General features: G+C 35.5%; 1 non-coding gene across 1 annotated transcript; it reads right to left on the bottom strand.

The window, feature by feature from the left end:
- Positions 1–214: 214 nt before the first annotated feature.
- Positions 215–321, bottom strand: LOC113860478. The gene has a single exon (XR_003503930.1). It is a non-coding gene; the product is annotated as a small nucleolar RNA R71 (small nucleolar RNA).
- Positions 322–9,426: the final 9,105 nt, after the last annotated feature.

The raw sequence follows: 9,426 nt of genomic DNA, 5'->3' as shown, positions 1-9,426 counted from the left end.
CCTCAATTTACATCTGACAAAGTTCCTCCGATTGATAGATACCATAAAATACAATGGAGTCTTTAATGATGTTATTCGTCTCCGTCTTTTCCCATTCTCGGTATCTGAAAAGGTGAATGCATGGTTTTTCTCACTCCCAGCCAACTCCATCAAAACTTGGGAGGATCTCACTCAACAATTCTTGGGAAAATACTTTCCCCCATCAAGGTCCTCTAAGCTTATGACAGAAATATGTTGCTTCCAACAATATGAAGCAGAATCCTTATTCGAAGCATGGGAGCGATTTGGAGAGCTTTTAAGGAGATGTCCTCATCATGATTTTTCGACATGGAGATAGGTACAAATTTTTTACAGTGGCCTATCAATTACTGCTAGGGCTACAATTGATGCCGCAACAGGAGGATCCCTCATAAGAAAAGATCCAAATGATGCATACAAGCTGATAGATGAGATGACATCTTCTAGCTTTGAGTATCACACTACTGACTCTTATGACATCAAGAGGAAAGAGACTGCCCCAGTTTACCAAGCAGAGAGTAGCAACCCACTAATGAACCAAATGACAGCCCTTACAAAGTAATTAAAATCTTTAATGAAGGCTCAAGACCAACTTGTAAGAGCTCTTGCAAGCCCAGAATCTAAGCAAGAGGAGGAAAATTTCATGGGCAATCACAGTTCAGGGTGGAGAAGTAATCCTCCTAACTCTTGGGGGAATGTTTTTGGAAATCAAAATTCAAGTGTTTATTGCCCTCCCCATATGCAAAATCAAGAAGCAAGACCAGAAGGAAAGAAGCCCTTAAATCTCAGTCCAACTTTCAAGAACAGATGATGCAATATGTGCATTATTCTGATAAGAGGACGATAGAGCTTGAATCCAAGTTGAACCAACATATTAAGAGAACTGATAAGAGATTCGCAGAGGTCAAATCTGAAATACGAGCCAACTCTTCTAAGATGAGTGCACAATTGGAGCAAATTACGAACCTTTTGAGTCAAAGAGTGATGGGAACATTGTCATCTCAGCCTGAACCTAATCCAAGGGAGCAATGCAACGCCATCACCCTTAGAAGTGGAAAGAAATTACAAGAATCGCAGAACAGAGGCACATGTACGCCTATGCTTGTTGAGAAGCACGCCCATGCTGATTCTACATGCACGCCCGTGCTTACTGATGAGCACGTCCATGATGAAATTGAAGCACGACCGTGCTTATACAAGCACGCCCATGACAGTGATCAAAGCACGATCGTGCATCACTATGAGCAAGACCTTGCTTCAAGCGAAGAGCCTGAAAAAGAAAAAAAGGAAGAGTCTCTTGTTCAACCAAGGCCCTATGAGCTTAAGATACCTTTCCCACAGCGGCTGCAAGGTCACCCTCCTTATGATGAAGAGTTCCACAAGTTCTTAGACTTATTGGGTAAAGTTCACATCAATATGCCTTTCATTGATGCTATCTCCAAAATGCCCAAATATGCTAAATTCTTAAAGGAGATTTTGACCAATAAAAGAAAGTTGAGAGCACATGAAACTGTGAAGCTCACCCAGGAGTGCGTAGCTATAGTCCTTAAAAAGCTTCCACCTAAGCTTAAGGACCCAGGGAGTTTTACTATTCCTTACACAATTGGAAAAACTCATATTGATAAGGCTTTATGTGATTTAGGAGTAAGTATTAATCTTATGCCTTATTCTATTTTCAGGAAGCTTGGAATGCATAAACCTAAGCCGACCTCCATGTCACTTCAGCTGGCAGATAGGTTGATCACATACCCCAAAGGCATAATGGAGAACGTACTGGTAAAAGTTGGGGAGTTTATATTTCCTGCTGACTTTGTGGTACTTGACATGAAGGAAGATGATGATGTCCCCATCATACTAGGGAGACCGTTCTTGGCCACTGCTAGGGCCATCATAGACGTATAAGAAGGGAAGCTTACACTGAGGCTAGATGATGAGGAAATTGTATTTCAAGTTTTCAATTCTTTCATGTACCCTTCTAGCCAAGAGTCTTGTAACTTTGTGAGCACTGTAGATGTTGCTTCTCCTTCTTCAATTTATGTGAAGCATGGAACCACAAGAAGAAGGCTAAGGAGGAAGCAATATAAGAAGAAGAAAAGACAAAAGCTTAAACCATCCATTAATAAGCCTCCTAATTCGAAGCTTAAATTTTCTTCTCTTTATTCTAATCCCCATCTTATGAATAATTTTTCTGATGTAATAGGTGTTGGGGAGGCAAAGCTACTGGGGAAACAATTGCATATCAAGGGACTCACCTCTGAGACTCATACCTTCTTCCCACCATGATTTAACAGGAACGTCAGGCTCGTGACGTTAAACAAGTGCTCCCATGAGGCAACCTATGTCTTTTATTTTATTTAAATTTTATTTCTTTTTGTTTATTTTAATTTTTCTATTGTTATTTTATTTTTAGAATAAAGAATAAGCATATTGAAAGATTGCAAGAACGGAGTTTATTGTTTCCACACTTTTGAGCTCTGATTTGGAAGCACGCCCGTGCTCATCCTATACACAGTCATGCATTCAGTCGCAGTTATGAGAGAAAGATTTACGTCATAAGCATGGACGTGCTCAAGATTTCAGCATGGTCATGCTCCCTCACCCAAAGCCATCGCGCCAAGAATTATCAGGAAACTTCTTTCCTTTTATTCAATTGCCCTCTTTGCATGTTTTTAATTTGATTGCTTTCAAACATTGAGGACAATGTTTCGCTTTAAGTATGGGGGAGTAGTTCCTAATTATATGATTGTTATTGCATGTTATTGAGTAAAATGCCTATGCTATTTTTTATGATAATTTAAAACTTTTTTCCTCATGGAACCCAATTTTTCCAGATAGAAGAGCATGTTGAGTGATTATTATTGGCATTATACTTTCATTTGGAAACTAATAATTAGTTAAGTTCCTTACTTTTATGCTCTACATTAAATTTTAACTCACAGATGTGAGTTTTGGCCTTAAAGGGGATTTCGATCTTAATTTAATTAATTGTACCCCTTTTCTCATTGTTTTGTGTGATTATCTCCTTAAGATTTGTGCTCTAGAACTTGACTTGGAACCAACTTAAGACTTCCCTTTTTAATTGCACGTTATTAATATGATTGAGGCATAATAGAATTTTTATTCTTGGTCTTCAGCATGTTTGAGATACAACTAGTTGCCCACTTTGAGCTTTATTGATTTTCTTGGTCCCTTGCATTAAATTTATAAAAATATTTTGATGACCTTGAGTTTATGAATGGAGCAATTGAGTTGTTGAATTGTTTGATAAAGTTTCCTCTACATCTCTCATGTGCAAAAAGAAAGAAAGAAAGTATGAAAAAGAAAAGAAAAGAAAAAGGGTTAGTTATATATGATTGAAAGGAGAGAAGAGTAAAGATATTGTTCACATACAAAAATATAAAAATTACTCTAAGAGCTTCATTTGTAAACTTAGGGGATGTTGCAATTGTTATAATTTATTACCCCTTTGTATATCCCTTTCTTTCATTTATCTCACCTCAATTATTATAACCTCTTGACCACATTATAACCTGAAAAAGACCTTATGATTTTTACTTGCATTTAATTTATTTAGTAGAGAGTCAGTTTATAGTCAAGCCTATGGTAGTATACTTTTCTTTAGGAGAACTGAGTGATATCTCATTTGTCCCTTAATGAGAGACGAAAGTAGAGTACCTTAGTTTGACGTTTGAGTGAAAAGTATAGAATTATAAGATTCTAATTGGGAATCCTTTTGATTGCTTATGCTCATTGATATTACTTTTGTTGCTCTCTTTATCTCCGTTGTTTCAGGTTCCGTGTGTAGTATTATGTTTTAAGTTATTATGTTATTCACTTAACCAGCACTTTGCTTGAGGACAAAAAAACAGATAAGTATGGGGGAGTTGATAAGTCTGTAATTAGGCCCTCTTTTACAGCCCATATATTCATATTTGACCTTTATTTTATTTGAGTTTTACACTAATTTATATATTAATTGTGCAGTTTGGCATAAAGAGGTCGCAAGTGGATTTTGGGCCCAAATTGATGGAAGAATAGAGCTTCACAGCAGTCAGCACGCCCAAACCCATTCAATAAGCACGGGGTGCTTCGAGCTTATGCACGACCGTGCTTAAGGCCTTGCACGGCCGTGCTCATCTACGGGAAACCCAATTATGAAGAGTTTTTAGGGTTTTCAAACCCTATTAAAAGGAGATCGGAGGCATCGTAAAGGAGACCGTTTTTACATCTTGGCTTTGGCTCTAGAATACATTTGATCTCGTCTCTCTTGCACGGGATCCTTGGCACATGCTTGACTGGACTTGGAGCTTCGAGCGATCGTACTTGAAGAGCGTGAACACATCTCACACTCTAGTTTGCTATTTCTTTTGATTATGGATTTGTTTATGATTGTTTTAGATTTTTCTTTAGCATGAGTAACTAAATCCATAGCTAGGGTTATGGGAACTATTGTTCATGAATTTATGGAATTTTGATATTTAAATTTAAATTTGATTTCCGTTTTATGATTAGATTTTATCCTATTGTGCTTCTTTCTTAATCATAATTAATTATATCGTCAGGCGACCGTACCTCGGTTAATTAATAGATCTATAGGGTAAAACGAGACAAAAGATTAGGTGGACCAAACCTATCTTTCTCTTCTAATCGTTATTAAATTAACAAGTTCATAGGTTCCTCAAGCTTTCTCAAATTGATGTCTTGCATGACCATTGGGTATTAATAGTATTCGTATGAATGACTGGTAATCACAAGAAAATCAGATTTAGAGTTAAATAGAAAAATAACATAAAGGATTGAATGAGAAAACCCATCTGCCCTAGGTTCCTCTCCGATAAGTTTAACCAAGACGTGCATTGTATTCCTTACTCTTAGTTTTATAATTGATTTTATAAATTCTTGTTTTTTAATTAATCTCGTATCTTTGAAGCTTAAACAATTGAATTAGGAAATTCTTAGTAATTGAAAAATAATCCTTGTGGGACGATATTTCGGGAACTTAATTTAAGAACCCTTTGTTACTTCTCGATGGGTACACTTGCCCTCCAAACATCGATGATGACAAACTTAGAAGAAGTAAGTGAAGACTCTTTCTAATGATTATAATGATCCTTATAGTTGGGTGAGGAAGAATATTTTAGGAACCACTAGTTGTTATTCTATTGCAGATGTAGTTTTTTTGAACCAACACTTTGAGATATGTACTAAGGAGTGGTTTTAAAAAGGACTACTTGATAGACGAGTTATGAGGGTAGATGATAAGTCTGTAATAAGGTCATCTTTTACAATTTATATATTCATATTTAACCTTTATTTTATTTGAAGTTTACACTAATTTATATATTAATTGTGCAATTTGATATACAGAGGCCGTAAGTAGATTTTAAGTCTAAATTGATGGAAGATTAGAGCTTCACAACAATAAGCACGCCTAGACCTTTTCAACAAGTACGGGGTGTTTCGAGCTCATGCAAAGGTGTAACACCTTACATTTAATTTCTAAAATAAATGAATTTCATAAAAACGAGAATAATAAAATTTTCATTCAAATGATCTCTGAAGCATAGTTCACTAAAGTATTTCAAAAATAATAAGTGTTTACAAATTTTAATCAAGGAAACTGCTACAGGACTAATCCAAATACATTAAAATTTTAAAATAAAATTTGTACCCTATAGCAGTATCATCCATTCCTTCACTGAGTTCGGTATTGATCGTTTTGATCACCTGAAAAATAAATGTAAGGGTGAGTACTTTACTCTATCCAACACACTAGCAAACATAGAGTCTCACCTTGCCCATACTTCATATAATTTCTAATACATTCTATACAAGTATAATCACAAGCAACAATTTCAAGCAATTCATTTCATTTCACAACCGGTGCACTCACTGCACCTACAACAACATTTCATACATACGTGCGCTCGCTGCACGTAACCACGCTCACTGTGGCACTGTGATCACAATTTCACACCATGGATGGTCGCTGATCTAGTCAGGAGGAGAATGTGTGGCCTGTGGTGCACCCACTCTCATTGTTGGTGTCACCACCACTCTCTTTTCCCCAAGGTATTTCTACTGTCCCCATCTTCCACACCTTTAGTGTATCGTTGAACCATTCATAGCATAATTACAACGACATCTAACATGCCCCATTCACATGGATTTCAATTTTGTACAATATTAATATTCGCACATGGCACACAGGCCCACGTTCATTCACAGCTCATGGCACACAGGCCCACATTCATTCACATTACATGGCACATATACCCATTTTCACCCACATCACACTTAAACATTAAATCCTCATTCGACTTTGCCACAATTAATTTACATTATCAAATCATTAATCAATGACACGTCACAATACACAATCACCCACAATGGGTTCAACCATCTCATCACACATCACATTACATTCAAACACAATAATTTCCATCAACATACATTTCCTATCCTCTATCTCAGCCATATTGCAATATCTAGCAAAATAAACAGTAAATCACACACAATGAGATAGGGTAGAGTCCCCCTTACCTCAAATGAAAACCCAACACAATCTAACGGTAGGAAAACGTTCTCTACGCGAATTTGGTCCCTCAAACACATGGAAAACTCCATGAGAACTCAAAAAAAACCCAGAAAATAGAGAAAAGGGACGAAAACTGAAACCCTAACCATTAAAACTCACCTCCAAGCATTCCCAACGCGAATCCAACCTTCAATCTAGCTCACAAACATCTTTGAAAGCAATTTAATCGGTGAAATACGGTTTTGGATCGAGAAAATCGAAGAGATTTTGAAGAGAGGAATGATAAATGAATTTTTCAAACCTTAACCCCTTCAAATACCCCTCTGGTCGCGACACTCTTGCTACAGCAAGACACTTTAGCTGCAGCGACGCCCCTTGTTGCTACAGCAAAAATCTAAGAGAGAACTGCATCCTGGTTTCTGCAGAATCTCGCTACAGCGAGACTGCACCAAGAAATGCACATAAACTGTCGTTTTCTCACTACAGCGAGAAGGCCTCAGTTTCACATCTTCCCAAGGTTCTCTCGCTACAGCGAGACATCTCACATTGCAGCAAGAATAACCTGCACCAGACACTTAGCCAAATTTTATCAACAAATCAGCCACAGTCCAACATTCTTAGTACACACACACACACACACACACACACACACACACACACATATATATATATATATATATACTTTTATAATCGCATATTTATTCATATGCATTCATACACATCATCATTCAATATTCATCACGCACTCAAGTGCAAATTCCAACATCTATTCACATTTACACACACACACACACACACACACACACACACATATATATATATAAATAATCAATATTACAAAAATTTAGGGCGTTACAACATCGTATTTAAGACTTTGCACAACCGTGCTTATTTGCCGAAGCCTAATCATGAAAAGTTTTTAGGATTTTCAAGTTCTATAAAAGAGAGACCTCAAGCATCCTATGAGACACCATTTTAGATCTTGTCAACTGTGTCAAATTGTGTCCTAGTTGCAACCAATCAGCCATTGTAGGAAACTTGTGTACATTTGAAACAATGCCACCTATAATGAATTATTAACCATTGCAAAATTTGTACTTTATAGAAACATAATAATAGATCATAATAACAAAACATTAACTTTTTACTCATATTTACCTAAGTGCTAGTGGAAACTTAATGGAAATTGACCACACGATTACAAATGAGGCACTCTATTCCAATCTTATGACTATAAAAGGGTCTAACAACCATCAATCTCTACAACATTGTATTTACAAGCAAGACATAATGAGCAATACAAAAATGCTAAAATTACATATCCTCAACTAAGAGTACCGCACTGGTACAAATCATTCAAATGTCAGAGTCATTTAAGATGAATTATAGCACTAGACTTGTCTGCAAATAAAAATCCACCAATTACATGCATATAATTTGTCTAAGTATGACATAATTAGGGTTGTCAAAATGGGATTGACTCAACAGGCCGACCTGTTTAACCCACTAAATTTGGGGGGTCGGGTTAAGTAGTTTGGATTCAATGCTCCATTTAGGCTGCCAAAATGCAGGCCAAAGGCAGGCTGAGACAGGTTGGCCTGTTGGGCCCATTTTTTTATTTTTAAAATTTAAAAAATAATTATTTATTAATTAAATATTATTTTTTATTAATATAAAAATATTTTTTAAATATTTTTTATTATTTATTGTAATTTTTTACTTTTTTTGTTACTTTTTGGTGGACTAGCCCATTAATTAAATGACCCATCGATTTTATTTTTTTTATTTTTGGTGGACTAACACGTTAGCCCGCGTGCCCACTCTTAAATGGGCCAAACTAGAAAACTTAGCTCATTTTTTAAATGGGATTGATTTGGACTAGCCTATTTTTGGACAGGCTTTCAACAGAACAGGACGAGTTGGCCTATTTTGCCATCCCTAAACATAATATTGTCTTTAAATTAGCATTTCCTAGTAGTTCTCAGAAATTTGCACTAAAACCTCAAACGATTCACATAGTTTCCTTTTATGTTACTTTGTGGTAGGACGATTCCAAGGATATGCTCACATAATGCCAAGATATTATAACTATGAAATCTCATCCAATCATTTGTTTATCTACTTACAGTCAAGTCATTTACTTGCAGTCCTAACTAGAATGTAGCATCTTCAAGTATGATTGTCCAGTCTTCATGTAAAAAACGAAAAGTGTATGCTTTTAGGTGTCATTCAACTTGTGACAAGTGTCAAAAACCAACAATTTCAAGGTAAAGTTGTAGTTCTGAATCAAGAAGATTAATTATTGTCGATTTAAACCTAATAAAAATGATTTAATGAAGTTATATTTCATTGAATAACTTAGAGTAAAATACTAAAATAATTTTAACATTTTTAATCAAATTAAAATACATACCACAACAATTGTAAGTAAAACATAATTGAAAATAAAAAATAAATCTCATTTTAACAACAAAATATTATAATATTACTATAAGTTTCATTACACTTTACTTTAACTTTAGTAATTTCTCTCAAATTTTTTGTAAATAGAAGTCAAACCAATCTTTAACTTTTGTATATCATCACTAAGCCCAATCATGTTTACAACTTGCACAACTATGCTTAACTAAATTGCTGTAATTCAAGACAACTTATATTTAAGGTTTAGCATAAAACATGCTTGTCCTTAACATGGTCATGCTAGATCGTAAATCATGCTATACAAGCACAAATTCTACATTAGCACACAAATCTCACTATTTTTGTGTTACTTATGCATGAATATGGTCATGTTCACTACAAGAATGTGACTTTTTTACTGTAATATTACAAAAAAAAATTGAAATACTAAAATGGATCTTGCTGCACTT

Source organism: Abrus precatorius, unplaced genomic scaffold (assembly GCF_003935025.1).
Source record: "Abrus precatorius isolate BTA unplaced genomic scaffold, Abrus_2018 Scaffold2, whole genome shotgun sequence".
Taxonomy (NCBI): domain Eukaryota; kingdom Viridiplantae; phylum Streptophyta; class Magnoliopsida; order Fabales; family Fabaceae; genus Abrus; species Abrus precatorius.
Note: the sequence above shows the minus strand (reverse complement) of the source record. Positions and strands in the feature narration are given on the sequence as shown.